The 18,020-nt window shown below is 42.3% G+C and overlaps 1 protein-coding gene across 6 annotated transcripts in view; it reads right to left on the reverse strand.

The window, feature by feature from the left end:
* The window catches only part of RAD51B (RAD51 paralog B), a 393,397-nt gene that overhangs the window by 81,635 nt on the left and 293,742 nt on the right, over nucleotides 1-18,020 (reverse strand). The window lies entirely within an intron of this gene.

Raw genomic sequence — 18,020 nt, forward strand, 5'->3', positions numbered from 1 at the left:
AAAGTGAATATGAACTGTTATGCTACTGACTTCTTAATACACTGTATTCTATCTGCAGGAATTTATGAGTCTACACAAGCCACAGCAGGAGCCCAGCAAAGGCTCGGTGATCATGGTGCAACTTAGTATCATTACTCTTAGCTAATTTATCTTTTGATATATTTCTCAACAGCCATAAGAGGCCTGCATATGGTCTAGGTTTAGCACAATTTGGGAGCACAGGTGTCTGCATTACCCTTTCCTTATTAGAATAACAGCAAGGGAAACACAGAGAGACTCTTCCTTTACTTTGTTTCTTCCTACTACCCTATCAGGGTTTCACTGAGGTCCTCACATCACTTGGGCAGATAGAACAAATGCGAAAGAGATTCCACCCTAACTAGAGATCTGTATGGGTTTCAGAGCTTGTCAAGAGCAAGTAAAGCAGCAAAACATTCTGAAGTTCACATGGCAGATTCTTTGGAACAGTTTCCAAGCAAATTTATGTTCATTTCTTGGCTGAATACTACTTGAAACAGAACTTAGACTGGTGAACATGGGGAGAAATTTGTGATCAGCAGAAGTGAAACATCTGTTTTACCAGAGACAATCGAACTCCTGATGTTGTCAAAATCACATAATTCTAGAAGTGCCAATCTCTTTGTGGGTTGCTCTGAGAAAGGTCATGTCACTGAACTCTTGGTGACTGAATAGCTTTTGTCCTGGAAAATTCACTCCCAGATGTGCAGTGCATGCTGGAGTTTGATGCAATATGCTTTGCTAACTTAGGCAGAGGAAAGAAAGGTATCACAAGGAGATATCCTACTTCATGAGAGTAAGCTGGTCTCATAGATCCTGCATGACTTGTGCATGTTTCCATTCCTACTGAAACCCGTTGGACATGTTCACTGCTATAGGATGTCACCTCAAGCTGTCAGTGAGATAATCAAATACCTTTACCTCAGCCTGGTCAGTTTACAGGAATGGCACTCATCAATATAGGTCCAGGTTACAAATCAGAGTCAATGCTGACACTGTCTTTATGTTCCTCTGGAGGACATCATGCTGAGAGAAGTACTAACCTAGGTTGGTGTTAGAGCATTATTCCATGCCAGCAAATAGCATAGACAGATGGAAAACATTTGAATCTCTTTTCAGTACAGAGTTCTTTCCCAGTTCTGAGCAGGAACAATGGGGCTCCTCTGTTGTTCTTTTGCCTCTTAACTTTTGAGTCCCTGACACCAATAAAATGCTGACCATCAATGTTAGAAGCACTGTAATGCTCACATCATGTGTCATCTCTTTTCCTTCTCTGTTTCACACACAGAGTCTGTAGGCCGTGTTTGTGCATGTGACAGAGGGAGGAGAAATAAATGACACATGATCTGGGGGTTACAGTGAGACTACGTGCATCTGCTTCAGGACACAACGGCATGGCACAAACGAGTGCAGTGTGTTTGTATGACATGGAAGCACATGACTATGCATACCACTGGGCAGCTCTGTGAAGATGTCAGTGGAGCTGATTTTCTTTTGTAAGAGCTGTTCCTCTTGCTATATTTTTCTTTTTTGGTCTCAACTCTATGATTATTTTGCAACATGAGAAGATTCTCAGTGAAATCTCTTTTCTTGACTCTGTGGATGCTAGGAAAGCCTAAGAATTTTCTGATGCAGAGTCAAAATGCACAGCAGTGCCATGCAGCACATTATATATAAAATTGATTAGGAAATCTGTTTAAGCAATAGAATAATATAACTTGCATCCATCTGTCATTCAAGAAGGGATCCACAAAAGAGTCTGTCACTTAATTCAGTAGGGTGATCAGTGGGTCTGCCTGGGAACCTACTTATTTACAAAAGGACACATTATGGCTTTAGAGCTTGTTGGAGTGAAACAGGCTTAAATGTGAGTGTGCATATGAATTATTCTATTTTATAACTTGTAAATTGCTCTTTCTGATGTACTCCACCCTCCAGTGACCTTTTGCTAAGAAATTAACCTAATCCTCACAGAAACTGAGCTTCTCTGGTTCATCACTATCACAACAGCTATTTTCTACCTATTTGCCCTGAGCACAAAACTTCAGTTACCCTTTTATTTTTATAACCACTAAAACCAGTTTATGATAAGTTTTACCAGCTGCTTACAGCAGGTTGCACTGCTTACATGTAGTAAGTAGTATGAGGTCTAAAAAGATTTTGCATCAACAATCAAAGTAATAAAGTGCAGAAAGCAATTTGAGCAGAAGACTGAATTTCTGCTAAGACCTCTGACAGTAGATTCGTTGGTTTCCAGCTGATGAAACAGACTTTCAGCTCCTTGCTGGCATTATTCTCGCGTGATCTGAAGGCACTTGGATAGCGCATTTTAAACCAGTTGGTTGTTTTCTCAGAGTCCATAGAGAGGTCGGGGGGAAAAAGGGGAGTATCTTTCTTGCTAATGTTAGCCAGACAATGGCAGCTTAACTGTAAAGCCCCCTAAAAGAGAATAAGCCTATTGTGTCCCCAGTGTGTTTCCCACATTTCAAAGGCCACTAAGTAGCACCAGCATCTTTGCCTCTGGGTTACTGAGAAGACAGACTCCTATGCTTATTAAATGATGTCTTTCCCTAATGATTTGAAACAAAAAAGGCACACACATACAATACCAGAGATGTGCACATTTAAGGCTTCTCCTGCCATAAGGTCAAACACATGAAAAGACACAAAAAAATAGTTTGGCCCCAAGATATCAGAGTAGATCTACTTGCCCATCTCTCCCACACTGGCCCTTACTCTATTTTCTGCTGCAAGAGCCCCCGATTCCTGCACAATTAAGCGCGACACCAATGGCATTTCTGCTGCTGCTCCTTCCACTTGGCTTCACTGCTGAGAAAGGAGCTTGTTCGGCGGGGAGGCGGGCACTGCTGCCTGAATAGCCTCTGAAGCATTCATTATCTCCTGCCTAATTACATGGCCGGCATAGTGGTGGTGTTGTGGGAACATTGCATCACATTAATCAGCAAGGGGATGTGCCAAGATGAAAGAGTCCCCTTGTGTCTGCTCTCTGCTGTGGAAAATGGGCAGGAGGGTGGGGGAAGGAGTGGGGTATTTATCAAGTGGCAAGTAGGGAAGGCACAGCGGGTGCACCCCAGCTTGGCCTGGCCAAGTCGCCATCTTCCCAGGTCAGTGCTTTTGTAGCAAACACCTTTTGTGTTCATGCACGTTGATGGATCAATAGCTCCAGAGGCTAAAATCTTTCACCACAGCACAAGTATGAGCAAGAGCTGTAAGGCAACACACCACTCAGTTGCTCCAAGAGGGAGTGGGAGCTGGTCCTCCATAGCCTGTCCTGCCCTCAGCCTGCTCTGATTACAAATAGGATCACCTGTTTGAACAGGCTCAGATTCAGATGCAACCTGGCCACAAGGCTTCACAGAAAGTAATTGTCCCTCAAAACACTCTCCGAACGCATCCGCCTCCAACAGCCTCCGAGTCAAATGTTAAACAGTAACTGTGATGGGGCTCCTGAATTAAAGTCAAGCTGGTATACAAACGCAAAAGTTTCATTTCCCAAAGCCTGCTGGTGAGAACCCCAGTTCACCCACATAGTATAAAATTTAAATGGACTCTTGAAATCTGAGAAGAGATCTCATTTCCTCCTATCTTTGTCCCACTTGCAGGACATTTGAAAGGCTTTGTAAGGCTTTGCATAGATGCTCTTCTGTGTGTTTGGGCTGGGGGGAGGGTTGAGGCATCCACACTGTGGTTGTTTGGCACCCTGCAAAATACTGGGTCAGACTGGAATACAAAATGACATTGATTGGCTGAGCTGCTTATTGCTGTGAGATGGAATAGCAGCGCTCTAGAGAGAATAAGGAAAGGTAATGGAAAAATGAAGACATTACAAATACAGTTCTTTGCATTCATTAACCTCTCCTCTTCACTTTTGATTCGATCAGTACACATCAACCCTCTTTAAAGTCCTCCAAGGACAGGCAGCAGCTCATGCTCTACTCTCTTCCCATTTGGCTTCCTGCAGGCCTTCTGTCCATCACAGCTTCTCTGCACTTGAACTGTGCTTCAGGTTAAATTAAATTGCTTGGAATGGAAGGGTCTTGCCTCCAAACCCCATTGTTTTTGCAATGCATCTGGCTTATTAATGCAGGCTATTAAAGCCACTTTGGAAGCAGATTTACTGAGATGCAGATAAGTTTATCTGCCACAAAGTAGGTGTGAATGCCAGTTACTACTGCAATGACTGTTGCCAAGTCCTCCTACTGGTATCCCATGCTGTTTTGCGGACAATTGGGGCAGCCTGCTTATCTGTGTGCCACCTGTTGTGCTGGAGTCACCCTGACCCAGTGCCACCTTTCTATTCAAATACTGCTGCCTAGTCAGGTGGTGTTCTTTGGGTTTCAGCACACAGGGGGCATTGCTTATGTAATGCCAGACAGGCCTATACTAACAGACTTGACTTCGTTGCCCTCTGGTGAGAGGAGTATATACAACAGGGCCTATCAATTTTTTTCTTTGCTTTTTTTTTTTTTTAATGGAGGACAAATGGGACCTGCCTTGGCTACGAGTGACAATCGAACTGAGGAAGGGGAAACTTCTGGTTATCTTGTCACATATAAACTCAGCTTATGGAACAGGAGGGAACATTTAATATAACAGCTCCAGATTTTAATGATTACAGCATTGCTCTGGTTTCCCTCTGCTTCTTGATCTTTGGCCGCAAGAAAAAAATGTCCACTGTGATACTTTAAATCCAGCATGGGAACTGCACAATCAAGGAGCTCACTTAATCCCAATGCCACAATTCCTGTTTCACTCTAGTTTCAGTGCTTGAGATCCACAGCAGCATAGAGCATCTCAGAGTAGTTTCCACATTTGCCAGGTTTGAACAGAATCCTTCCTCTGCCATTGCGAACAACATCCTTTAAACAAATTAACATAGTGTCTATACAGTTGCCTGCTCCTCTCCTCTGTGAGGTCTTTGGTTGACCACCCTGCCTTGAACATTTGGTACTTTATTAATCTTTCCCTCAAGTCACCAGGACAGTAGTGCTCTAGCCATCTCCTTCCCAACAGAGACCCAGAAATTCTGTAAGATGGAGAATATTTTTCCAGGCCCACACTCATTAAAGATTGATAAAAACCAAGGGATTGGAATTCCAACCTCAAGACAAAGCACAGTTTTACCCCCAGTGGTATTAAGGTTACTATCTGAACAACAACTAGCTGTCCTTTTCATCTCACATTTGCCTGACAAAAGTGAGATACTAACTTTGATCATGGTATCCTGTGCTAAAACTGGCCAGTTTACATTGGAGGAAAAAAGCTTGAAAGATAACATAGTGAAAAACTCTGGTCTCTAATCCAACAGACAGATGAAAAGACAAAAGCTGGGGGAAGAAATCCTACGACATGAGACAAGGGAGATAATGACAGAGAAATGTGTCAGACTTTATAATTACTGTTAATGAGGTTAAACTAAGGGCAACTAATCCTGTGGGAGAATATGGTGGGCTTGTGATCAAGGCCTTTTCTGAAATTTAAGAGTCTTCTGCACTCCTCAATCTTAATGCCTCTCCCCTTCTGGGACACCCACTGTCCCCCAGCACAGAAACATTTCCTTTTCTCATGGAGCCACCCCAAACAGTGTGCAATTGTCACGCCTACCCCACAAAGGCAGTGGTTTATCACTGGCAACTTGCAATCCAAGCAAAGAACAGGATTGTCTCCTGCTTGTATTAGCTCCTGACTGCATAAGCAAGAGTCTGTGTGTGCACTGCAGTTTGATTTGAAAAGTGCCTCTTGACTTGTGTTTTACCACCACTGCCAGTTATTCCAGGACTTGAGTGAAGCCACTGGGAAGACCAAATGAAGACGCGGCAGATGAAGAGCTCTAGAAGAAGCCTAGAGTAAAAGCCAGTCCAGTTTCCATCTCCTCCTTTTTTTCATGTGCCCCACTCACTGCCATACTTATAGCTATGCAGGACATTCCTACAGCAACTTCTGTGTAGTAAACACTGTGCAAATCACAGTGTTTCTACCAGTTTTGAGAATGTAACTTTGAAACCACTCTTTTTTCTAGAGGCAAAAGAAAGGTGATGGTACAAAATGGGAATTTCTTGTTTTGACAGAAAATTTCATTGCTTCTGAAGAGGAAAACCAACATCACAAACATTCCCCCTTCTACAAGAGAGAAGGAAAATGGGGCAAGTGGCTGCTCCACGTAAAGCTGTCCAGCCCTGAAATGGAAGTCTGTCCAAAGGTCTACAGGCTGCTGAGGCACATCTGCAAAGCCCACAACAAATCCCAACACAGTAAAGTTCTGTTTCAGTTTCACCCCCCACTCTTCATGTAACAGCTTTCTTTACAATCCCACAGTACCTCTTTCTCACCTGGAAATATCATCTCTGGCTGTTCTTTTTACTTGTCTTGGTCTCTGGTTTCCATTGGCCTGTTAACTGAGAACCTCTTTTCTCCATTGTACCTATGTTCCTGTTAACCCTGCTTTACATCTTCTATTACAAAAAAATAAACTTCAACTGCATAAAAAGGATTCAAGCAATTTGATGGTAACTGCAGCATTCGTGCCTACCTCTCACTGGTGCCAAAGGTGATTGGAATTTTAGTAATTCAATAGATAGATAAGGTATGGGAGGTTGTTTGATTTAGTATTTGGCTGTACCACGTTTCTAAAATACTCTGCAGCTAAAAAATGTAAAAATCACATGATATGTTTCTTTAGGGTAAATCAAACAACTTCTTCTAAAGTAATATGCTCATTGCAGGTGTAATTATATTTTTGGCACTTTGCTGCAAGTTCCATTTAAAGGAAGCTCTTATCCAACAGCTCTGTGGTGATTTTTAAGTAATTCCCCTCCCTCCACATGCCCACACTAACACCAACAGGGCTTACAAGGAAATCCCAACAGGCAGACTGTTATTCAGTGTATTTCTGCACTTCTAAGGCTCATCGACCTTTCTTTTGTCAGATAAAAGCTTCCCATCTCTTTAAACCCTTCATTCTTGCAATAGTCCCACAGAAAAGTTGACATCCTTGGCAAGGAGAGTGAAAAGCAGATTGTCCACTCTTCCCAATAGGCCAGGCTGGAGTTGTTTTAGCCTGTTTAAATCTCTCCCCTATTTATATGCTAATGTTCTGGTATCAGCAGAAAGTATAAACAGTGTTGTTTACAGCTCCCTATAGTCTGTGAGCACCAAGCTGCCAGGAGAATACTGTGTACTAGGCAAAGAGATATATTTATTGAAATTAAAATGGCCTCTTCTAAGACCATGAGAAACAAAACTGAACTGTAAAAATGTAGTGTCAGCCAACAATATAACATACAAAAAAAGACTGGCAAAAAGCCATTAGCCAGGGGGTCAGGCATAGGCTCTGGGGAGCTAAGAGATTTCATATTTAACAGGGAGAGATCTGGGGAGACCTTCAGCACAGAGACCTCTGAGAAAAGAGAGCATCAAGCTCCTTGGCAAGGCAGCTTACATGCTCCATTTGCTATTATTGCAGATTTTTGTTAGTGGATAATGGCTCAAAGCTTGGCTCATAGCTCTCCTGGATCCTAAAGTGAATTAAACTCTCCTAAGGAAAACAGCAAGGTGTAAAGGAGCAAGCACAGGAATTCCTGAGTTTAGATCTTATTTCTTCAGTTTGTGGTGAATTTTCACCAGTAGAGCACCAGGTCTTAACAGTAACAGCAAAACCAGGCAGCAAGTAAGGATGTACAAAAAAGATGTACAACAAAGATGCACAACATTTGTGCAATGTCAAGCTCTCTGAACATTAGGGCACAGAGTTTGTGTCTTCTTTACATTAGTCAACAAAACGCTGACAATTGCAGTGGCAATCCCTGTTCAAATCCGGGGAAATACCTGCTCCCATTAGTAATGCTTTATCTTCAAGTAAATAAATATTTAAAAGCCTTTAAAAAATCCTTGTTTACCATAATGCCTGCTATATGTAATTCTCACACAAATGAGAAAAGATGCTGAAAGAAGATGCTGAACTGGTTGACCTCACAATCCTTATTGTATGGTTATCTACTGAAAGTCAGAAAAAGATGGGGCAATTTAACTCATAGTCTCCTACTGTATATATTTCAGTTCTCACCATGTGAGATTCAGCACTCTACTTTCAGGAGAAAAAATGCAGGGTACTTCAGTGAGGGCTCTTGTGAGCCACACAGGCCAGCTGAGGCACATCCAGCACCTGCATTGACAATACTGCACTCTGCTCTGTTTAGAGTGGGACTCCAGTGGCCGGATAACCAGTCCTGCTTGTCTCCGTGATCCAAAGCCACATCACATCCACCAGTACCACTGTCTCTCTTGCTGGGCAGTCTCAGACAAGGTACCAAGAAAGGACTGAGTCTTTTTTTAGCCCTCCTAGTCCTGCAAAACCAGGGCAGAGGCACCTGGGGTAGGACAACATGTAATTGCTTGGCTGTTACTAAAGAAGTTTACATATACTGCAAATAAAAAGAAGTCATCTACTCAGTAACTTTATATCAGCAGCACTAGATTGCTGAAAGGGTAAAATGCAAAGAGGACCACTTGCAATGACATTGCGCCTTGTCAGAGCGGCACAATCACAGAAAGAGTCTGAGGTGGTGAACAATGAGAGTATTACACTGGAAAAGATGTGCTTTTCTTCCAGTGGGAATTCAGTTGCTAAGTGCACCAAGAGGATTTACAGCAACCCTTTGCTGTAATAACTAAACATAGGCCTGCTTGAAAATCCCACATTTGGCTGTGGCACACTGGATAAACTACTCTGTCTCCTTCTAGTAGTGTGTTCCCAAAGAAGGAAACAGTTTATTTTTGCTACTATAGTACATCTGAAATTAAGTAGTAGTCTGCCAAATTTTCCAATGCAGAAAGTTTGTCTGTCTTCTGAGTTAAAGTAATCTGCATGTGGTCTTGCACATATTACTTTCATCATCTTTTTAAGAGACTTAATCTAGCCAGTTTCGAGCTTTGAAGTTTTGCTGTACAGTGGTAAAGGGTTAAGACTATCCAGACTGCATCAGGTGCCCTGCACACATTACTCCACGTATTTTGCAGGATTACAAGTGCTTATCAACAGTGCAAATAAACCAGCTCAGTGCTTTTATTCTACTCAAGACCATCTGAAATGTGTTCATTTCTAATAACTGACAGCTAAACCACTAAACCAGGTAGGGATGATACTTATTGGAGCCATTTTGAGCTCCAGCAGCAGTTTCTAAATTTCCTTCCATTACTTATTATTAATTACTGTTTGCTAAGTACCAGCAGTAAGAGACAAATACAGGCAGCTCCATAGCAAGGGGTTAACTTTTAAGTAAAAGGCATACTGATTGAAACCACAGTATGAACAGTGAGAGATGTCTTGAATCTGAAGCCACGAGTTGGGATTGTAGTGTTTGTATTTTTGGCATCTGTGTCTGAAAGATGACAAAAAGGCACATAGGTGTTTTTAAGGGTGTTTTGGTCAAAGAGAAAGCTGACACATCTAAAACTAGGTAAAGAGAGAACTGTAGATGTACTTCTTAGAGATGCATCTACAAATATAATAATAAAGAAAAGGCTAGAATGTAGTCTTACATAATTCATTGCTGCTTGGACATGGGCCGGGAGGGAAGAATGGAAAAAACAGTCCATAAAGATGCCAATAGTTTCTAAGCAGAAACATCTGTTGAGGTCTTAAAAATGGTCAGGCCTGCAGCAAGCTCAGCAACAGGAAAGTCTGCAGTTGATCACTCCTACCCTCATCAGTCCCATGAGCTCCCACCCCTGGGATTGGATCAGAGCTTGGAAGATAGCTGACACCATGAATCAAACACAGCTCCTTTCTTAAAGTGGAAAAGGGGAGGAACAGAGAACCAGGATGGGTATCTGGGGAAAACAAATTAATATTTGGAATGGAGGTCTTCAGGAAGAGTTACAAAAGAGTAAGGGAACATGCAAAGGGAGACCCAGTGGCTTATCCACTCTGTCCCATGGGGTGCTCATACACTGAATTTCCATTGCTCTGTCCAATCTAATTTTAAATGTCTCAAGCAAAAGGCCTTGCTCCCCTTGGGAGGGTATTGCGAAATCTCACAAATCATCTTTGCCTTTTACATGACTGCCTCTTCCTTTGCGATAGTTCATTTAACTTTGTTTTCTCTTGATATTCAACAGTGCTCCTAGACATATCAGTTCCAAACAGCAATTTCTTCTTCCTGAAAGCATTTGTTCCCCTTTGCTGTCTTCTCTCAAGACGGAGTCATCTTAAAATATCTGTGGAGACTGTATTTTGTTCATCTCTGCAGGATCTGCATCTGCCAACAGGAAGGGAGCGTGGCTCTGCTGGATCTTACAAGAATCAATAATTGGGGGGCCTCAGCTGCTATTTTATAGGAGATTTATACATTGGCAAAAGTTCTTATAAAGCAGGGTTTGGAGCATTCTCTTTCCCATCTCTAATCATTTCAGGTGCCAATTTTGACTAATTGCTCATGTTAAAGCTTCTTACAGAATGAACCTTTATTGACCAGGAAGGTCAAACTTCAATCAATGACAATAAAAGTTTTAACTACTGGTCCTTAGGTGGAGGTTCCATTTTTGCTGCAAATGCAAAACTCCAGCAGCCTGCCATATCCATGGGAGTGGGCAGTAACCTAGCAGTGAACTTCTGAGATCACAAAGGTTTCTACTTTCAAGTTACTGGTGACTGAAATACCATGCAACCTATACTTCATTTCTCAAAAAAGGGTAGTATTTGAGTGCTTGGTACTTTGGAAATATTTACCCTGCATTTTTGAAAATCTAAGCAGAATCCTTTTGCCCCCCTAAACTAATCACTAAAATTTTCCTAGCAATGGTTGTTCTATATAAATTTAGACTGAAGGATCAACATATGGCTCACTGGAACTCTTACTGTTAAATTACCCATGCAGTCCACAACCAGCACCTCCATTACAGTAACAGAAGTGAGCAGAGTAGTGGTTAAAGTGTTTAGATGTCCAAAAACAAACTCTGCAGTTCTCAGAATCATCAGTTTTCAGATTTTGACCTGCTCTAGACCTGCACTCCAAAATGGCACAGTGCAATTTGCTTCCTGGTGCAAAAGTTCCCAAGTTCTCAGCACTGAACGTCAAAGAAAGCTTGTTGCTTGAGGAATCTATGCCAGCCTGCCTGGCTCCCTGCTGTTCTTCCACACCTTTTGCATTTTTTCATTAGATTAGCAGCTTTGAACAAGAAACTATGGCACTATCTGAAGCTCCAAGGATCTATTTATCAATCTGTAAGATATTCTCCACCTTCATACTTGCTTTCTGGCTATATCCATAAACATTGTATCAGGGGAGGACTTTGTGATAGTGACTTGTTCATATTTCTAGTTGTCAAGTCAGTTGGATACCTTGGTGTTGATGGTAGGACAAATAACATTACTAGAAGTACTGGCATTACACAGTTTTTCATGTCATGCAGCTCAAAATTACCGATCAGAAGGCCTTATCAGTAGCTTGGCTTTTCTTTCAGGTGTGGAGCAAAGTTGTCATGCTGCATGTGAGGCACTGGATGACTTCAAAGACTGAGAAACAAAAAAGGCTTAGAAAGCTTCTTGCATCCCGCTATTCCTCCTGCAGATTTCTAACCAGTCTCAACCAGCTGCCTACATCCAATCTGGTCTCATGAAGCCCCAGTTCCCTGCAGGTCCTCTGGCAGCACACAAGAAGGGAATGGTCTCCAACAATGCAGGAGTAAAGGGAACTTTTAACTCAATGTTAAGCCTCTTAAAAAATGAGCTGAGGTTCCTCTGAGATTTAATAAAATCTGCCAGCCTGTGAAATACTGCCCATTGGATCAAAGACACAATACACCCTTTCTTAGCTTGTGTTGAGCTCTACATGGATCTCCAAAGGGCAGTAGGGCTGTAATGTCTCATTAGGTCAGTCATTAAATACAAGGAACTGAAAAATTCACCAGAGACCAAGAGTCAGGATGGGACTCTGCCATCCCTTCAGGAGCACAACATCTGACCCTTTAAATTCATCTCCACTCCCTTCTCCCCCAGTACACTGGGAACTACTCACTGTTGCTGATGTGTAAAACCCTGCCACAACAACTACTAAAAAGGGCAGCTCCATGCTGGCATTGATCCTGCCTTCATCTCACTGCATTCTTTGTCTAAGAGAACAGAGGCAGGATTAGAAGGCGGTTTAGAGTGCAACCAGGCAGTAAGATTAATAACTGCTCTTAGCTTCATTCATGATCAATTGAGTGTATGAGAATCTGCAGAGGACCTTCTCCAAACAATCTGTAGGGATGGTAGTGGCAGTCATGGAACCATAAATCCAAAGCAAATTTCAGTGACACAGCATTTCTTTAGGGAAAAATTATATGTTTTGCTATCTCTCGATCAGCAAATACTGCTCTGCTTGTGTAGGTCTGCCAGTACTTACCCCCAAATCTGTTATACACCCTATCTTACTCCCTAGAACGTCCACTGACTCCAGTGGGCACGCAGGCAAATCTTATGTGATGGAAAGTTTCCTATTTGGAGTGCTATCAGCCACACATTTGAAATGTCTCAGCTACTCTTTAAACAAATCAAAGCCTACAGGATAAAATGTTTCACCTGATTTATCCCAACTTGATCTCCCACAAGTAATGCAGATAAATCACATGGTCTGGCTCCTTTTTCTTGAAGGGTAACATTAGCACTTTTTTTATGAATTCTTGCGTATGTGAGTACAAGCTGTAGCATGCACAGTGGCCAGAGAAGTGGCCATCAAATGTGTTCCTTAATGACCAGCATGTTGGTAAGACCTGACTGGACAAAATTCAGTAGTTGATAGTGTATAAGCAAAAAATGCTTTTACACGTGTGAATGAAAGGTGGCCGTCTTTAACATTCATGATGTAATTCTGTTCACATCACAAAACAAAGTATTTTTGTAGCACTTTGGTCACCTGCTAAGACATGCCATATAAGGAGTGACTCCAGACAGTGTGTGCCTGCAAGGCTTTGGGACACCACTCTGGTGGGAGCAAAACCCTGTGGGAAAGGCATGTGCAGGGGTTTGATTTCAGAGTGTAGAACATCAGATAATTTTTTTTTCAGAGATGCCCCTATTTTCAATCTGTACATCACTTTTTATTATAGAAAATATCAAAGGAGAGAGGACCAAGCTACACAGGGGAATGCCTATATCCACAACTGAAATGGAGCTGGGGCAGCAGTTAGCAATATGGACAGCACCAAACAACAGCTTAGGAAAAACATGACAAATAAGTTTCCCTTTCTAATGGCCAACAATACCTTGCAGGCATGTCTGTTCAGACTTGGAATGCCCGGAGACAAGTTTCAAAACTGTACCGTCCAGGCATTTTGCTTGGCATGACAAAGGACAGGAAGGAGGGCACATGGTTGATTTGCCCTTACCACATTTCCTAACACATCCCGTAACATACCCTGCAGGGCCAAATTTCTTACTTCAAATAATGGAGTGTTACCTGAATAGTCATCCTAGAGTCTGCACACAGCAGCTGCTTGTATTCCCAAGCATTTAGAAATTTGCCATCCCTATTTAATTGAAACAGCAAGAGAATTTATGGAAGCAGAATTGAATTCCCCTAACTGATAAATGAAAGATTAACTTCTGGAGGGAATGCCTTGAGATTTTCAATGACCACATATGATTAGGACATTGGCTTAATATATCACCTATCCACACTGTACTGACTAAAACAGGGTTGATGGTAGAAAAAAAGAAGAAAATGAAAAAGAAAGAACATATAGGCCTCTGCCATCTGAAATATGGTATAAAGAGGTTACTGCAGCAGCCCCACAAAATTTGTCTGCCCAAGAAATTTCTTATTGATTAACAGTTCATACTGGCATCAGTGAGAAAGAGTCCAGGCAAAACAAAACTGCTCCAGCATGTTTCAAAACAAAACAAAACAAAACAAAACAAAACAAAACAAAACAAAACAAAACAATCCCACATTGCCCCCACAAGCTCTTGTTTTCACTAGGCCAGGTGCCACTGACTTCTGCAGACCTCAACCAAGATCATTAACTGTCAAACTTGGACTATATGGAACCACCATATGAGGCTTGTATTCACTCTCCACAGTAATCTTAAATTCTGTTTCCAATTCATGCTAACCTCTTACCTCCCCAGAAACATTCATTAAAAATAAACACCGGCATTGCAGGGAGACTTTACATCCAATGTGATATACTGCATCTCAAAGTGGGCAGTGCAGTGAGGCTCTGCTTCTGCAGGTTCCTGCCCAATCTACAGGCCCAAGATAGCTCAGTAACTTTGAAATTTGTAACCTTCTGCTTTTTCATGACAGGACTATATTACTCTATTGGATTATTTAGAATTAGATCTTGTTAAATGATGCCTCTTTGACAGTTTTAGCCTAGAAATTACCTTGGAAATATCCTTTTTTGCTCACATGAAAGGACTTTGCCTTAGGATTGAGGCACACAAGCCACAGCAATAAGGAGAATGTGGAGCAAGCAGTAAACACCAGTCTTCAATGCTGTCATACCAACATTAAATTCACTTAAACAGTTGAGAGAGACAGATGGTAAGATATCTAAGAATGCTGATACTTCTGAGAAGGGGAGCAAGACATGGGTCATTTGTAAAAATAGCAGAAACCCTGTCTGTAACTTCAGCAATGTTCAATTTCTGTATTTAAAAGAGTCCTCTGAGGCTGCAGCTTTCACACACATACTCCGGCTTTCACAGGGAGCATGGGAAAATAAGCTCATTGTGTCAGAAGGCCTTGAAAGGGAAAGGAGGCTTGCAGCAGGATGTGAGGAGGGGAAGAGCTAGAGCCCAGCTTGAAAACGCATGGAGAGAAATCAAAAACAAACACGTACCTACCCCCAACATGCACATGCACACACATGCCAACCCTAAACTCTGACTGAACTCTGAAATCGGAGAGCGAGCTGCTTTGGAAGCCGCTGCTAACTTCTCTTCTTCTCTCCGTTTTTTTGTTTGCCTTTTTTTTTTTTTTTTTTGTTTGGGGGTGGTGTGTCGTTTTGTTTTGTTTTTTACCTTTCTAAGGAGGAAAAGAAAATCAGCAAATTTGTGTGTGTGTACATGAGTATGTGTATCTCCTGGGTAGCTCAGGAAGAGAGAGTTGTCAAAAGTCCACTTCAGCATCTATCTTTCTTGTTCCTGGTGAGGATTTTTATAAATATTTGGGAGGTTGCATGGGGAGGGGGGGGATAGCTGGGGAGAGTGAGGGCTGCAGGAGGGAGGCTAGATAACTTTTGGGGCCACACAGCACAGAAGTTTTGAAAGCCTGCTTTTCATTAGCATTGCCTAGCAACCAACTCATCTGCTGCAAATCTCATCACGCCCCTGCAAAGCATCCACGGCATGCTAATCTTTTCATTTAACAGAAAAGCTGCTGTAATCTTTCTTCCTTTTCCTTTCTAAAAAAGCAGACAATAATAAAAATAATAATAATGATAAAAAAAGATTCCATCCCTGCTCCTCCCGCTGCCCTGCACCCCCACCAGTGCTCTTGTTGATCCAACACTTTGCTGAGTTCCCATGGATGACCTACATGTGTGTGTTCTGGCTGATAAGTCCCAGCTGCAAAGGCAAGCTTGGGTCGGTTTTTGCTTTCTGTGTTGTGTGTGCTGGAAAGGGAGGGCAGCGAGGGGGAGGATTTTTCTGGCTGGGAGCTGAGAGAGGAAGGAGGCAGGCAAGGCTACAGCACTCAGAGTCCAAATGGGTCCAAATGGCTTAAATGAAATCTCTGGCTTCAGATACTGTAACTGAAGCCTCCCCAGCAGACAGGGAAGAACTGGTTTGTTCTGGTGTGTGTGCACACATGCGTGTGCATGCTTCTGTGTGCGTGCACAAATCCAAGTTCTCTCCATATCCGCAGGAGAAGAGCGAGTCTTGCTTTGTTGCTGATGAATTCCATGTCCAGCCAGCTGCAAACAAGCCATGCTCTGGAATCTCCCTGGGCTTTGCCTGTCCTTTCACTCTGAAAATATCATGCCTAAGGGTAGGGGAAGTGGTCTGGACAAAATAAGACTTGACCTGAGCATCTGCCCAGAACTGAAACCAAACGTCTGTCTTCCTGAATTTTTGGCTTTTCATAAAGCTCAGATCATTTCTCCTGCCACCTGCCCATCTTCAAGCATGTCTGCACTTTATGGTTCCACATGGAAACACTAATCTATCATTAAATAGGCCATGCATGCAGCTTCTGAGCTGGTGAGAGGCAGGAACCTGAAAACCCACAGACAAGCACATTTGCAAATACCCAGCCTCATTTTTACAGACACGCACCCCAAGAGGTGTGCCACTTTACCCTTTCTTCAGTCTCCTTCCCCTCTTTCTAGTCTCTGTAGTTCCTCTACCTTATTTGTACTTTTAAGTGGTCCTGAGGATGTCTTGTCCTCCCCACTCAAAAAGTAGTCAACTCCTCCAAAGTGCAATCCTGAGGCCATTTCACATTCTGCTTAACAATCTATCCTCTTTCCTGCTCCTCTAAGCTGTGAACCTTGAACGTAATACACTTCACTTCCACCCACATGATGACTGAGAGCAGACTCCTTTACAAAGATGTTTCCTCTTCCCCTCCACAGCATACTGCTGGAACATACCCACTAGAGAGGTGCTGTAAAGATGATTGCAACATCACAAGGCCCTAAAGCAAAGATTAAGTCACTCCGGCCAAAAATGTTATCATACCTAAGGAAATGATGATGTGGCCATTGTGCGATGGATCAGGTAGAGATAAGATACTATGAGTTTCCTAAGAAATCCATGCTAAAACTGGAGCAATGTGAGGCCTGGAAAGAAGTAAATCTTATGTAAAGTTGGAAAGGATGCCACAATTGTGGAAGGTATTTCGGTGTCACACTTCTTTGCCTTTTTAATACATGATGAACAGTAATTTTCAGACCTCCTCATACAAAGTACTAAAGGATAGATAGGCCCAGTAACAAAACTTTTGACAGTGTAGCTGAAGGAATGGCTGTAAGGCCAGTGAACAGGACACCAAGAAGGTTCAACCAATCTCAGCTTCAACCTCTGGCAACCATTTCAAAGGGTTTCATGGAGCAGAGTGCCCACAAGCCGATGAAATGAGACCCTTCATGTGCCATTTACTGCACTTGACTGGGAAGCATTGACAGCTTTTCAAAAATACAGCCACCTCCTCTCTCTTATCTTCTAAACAACTCCAGTGTTACCAGCTTCAGCAGTCTGCACTGCAAGCACTTTCATAGTCATCAATCAGGTGAAAACCCTTTCCCCTATGCACACACTGGGCTTGAAATCATTATGGGCTGGCTCTGCTCCCACAGCCAGCTGGAGACAGAGGTGCTTCAAATGCATTCGACGGGAAAGGAAATAAAATCCCCACCTTTGCTGGCTTTTAATTAAAAAAAAATCTCAAGCCTCATTGGCTCTCAGGAAAACATAGAGTTGGCTCATGTTTAAAGTGTTCGTATGGAAATAAAATTAGTATTTTAACAAATTCCATTCCCTATGTTAGTAAGACCTTTAACAAAATGGCTGCTCACTGTAAAAATAAGACTTTTTGGTCACTGGAAGGCAGGTACTTTGGACTCAAAAGAAGACTACTAAAAGAAGCTACTAATTGCCTCCTCTTTGGGATTTGTACCTATCTTTTCACAGACCTGAATTTCTTTGGAATCAATTCTAGGCCATTCCAGGGACAGTGAGCTCTGTTAGTCTGGATAAGAAGTAACAGATAGCAAAGCAATGGCACCAGATGGCAGAAAGAAACAAGTAAGGAACTGAATGCCACTTACCCACATGGCAGATCATTTGCTATGAACTACCATCACTGTTGTGATGAAAAAGGATAGATTCTTGTGAGTGGAAAATCAACTGGAATGGAGACAAGATTCCTTGGTTCGGGTGCAAATGGTGATTATAATAATTTTTCTGTAGTGTCCCACAGAGCAGAAATTAAATATGTTACAAGTCTCAGGCCTCTCTTGTCCTTGGTAAACTTACATGCAGGTTTCAAATACCCCAG

Source organism: Aphelocoma coerulescens, chromosome 5 (genome assembly GCF_041296385.1).
Source record: "Aphelocoma coerulescens isolate FSJ_1873_10779 chromosome 5, UR_Acoe_1.0, whole genome shotgun sequence".
Lineage (NCBI taxonomy): Eukaryota > Metazoa > Chordata > Aves > Passeriformes > Corvidae > Aphelocoma > Aphelocoma coerulescens.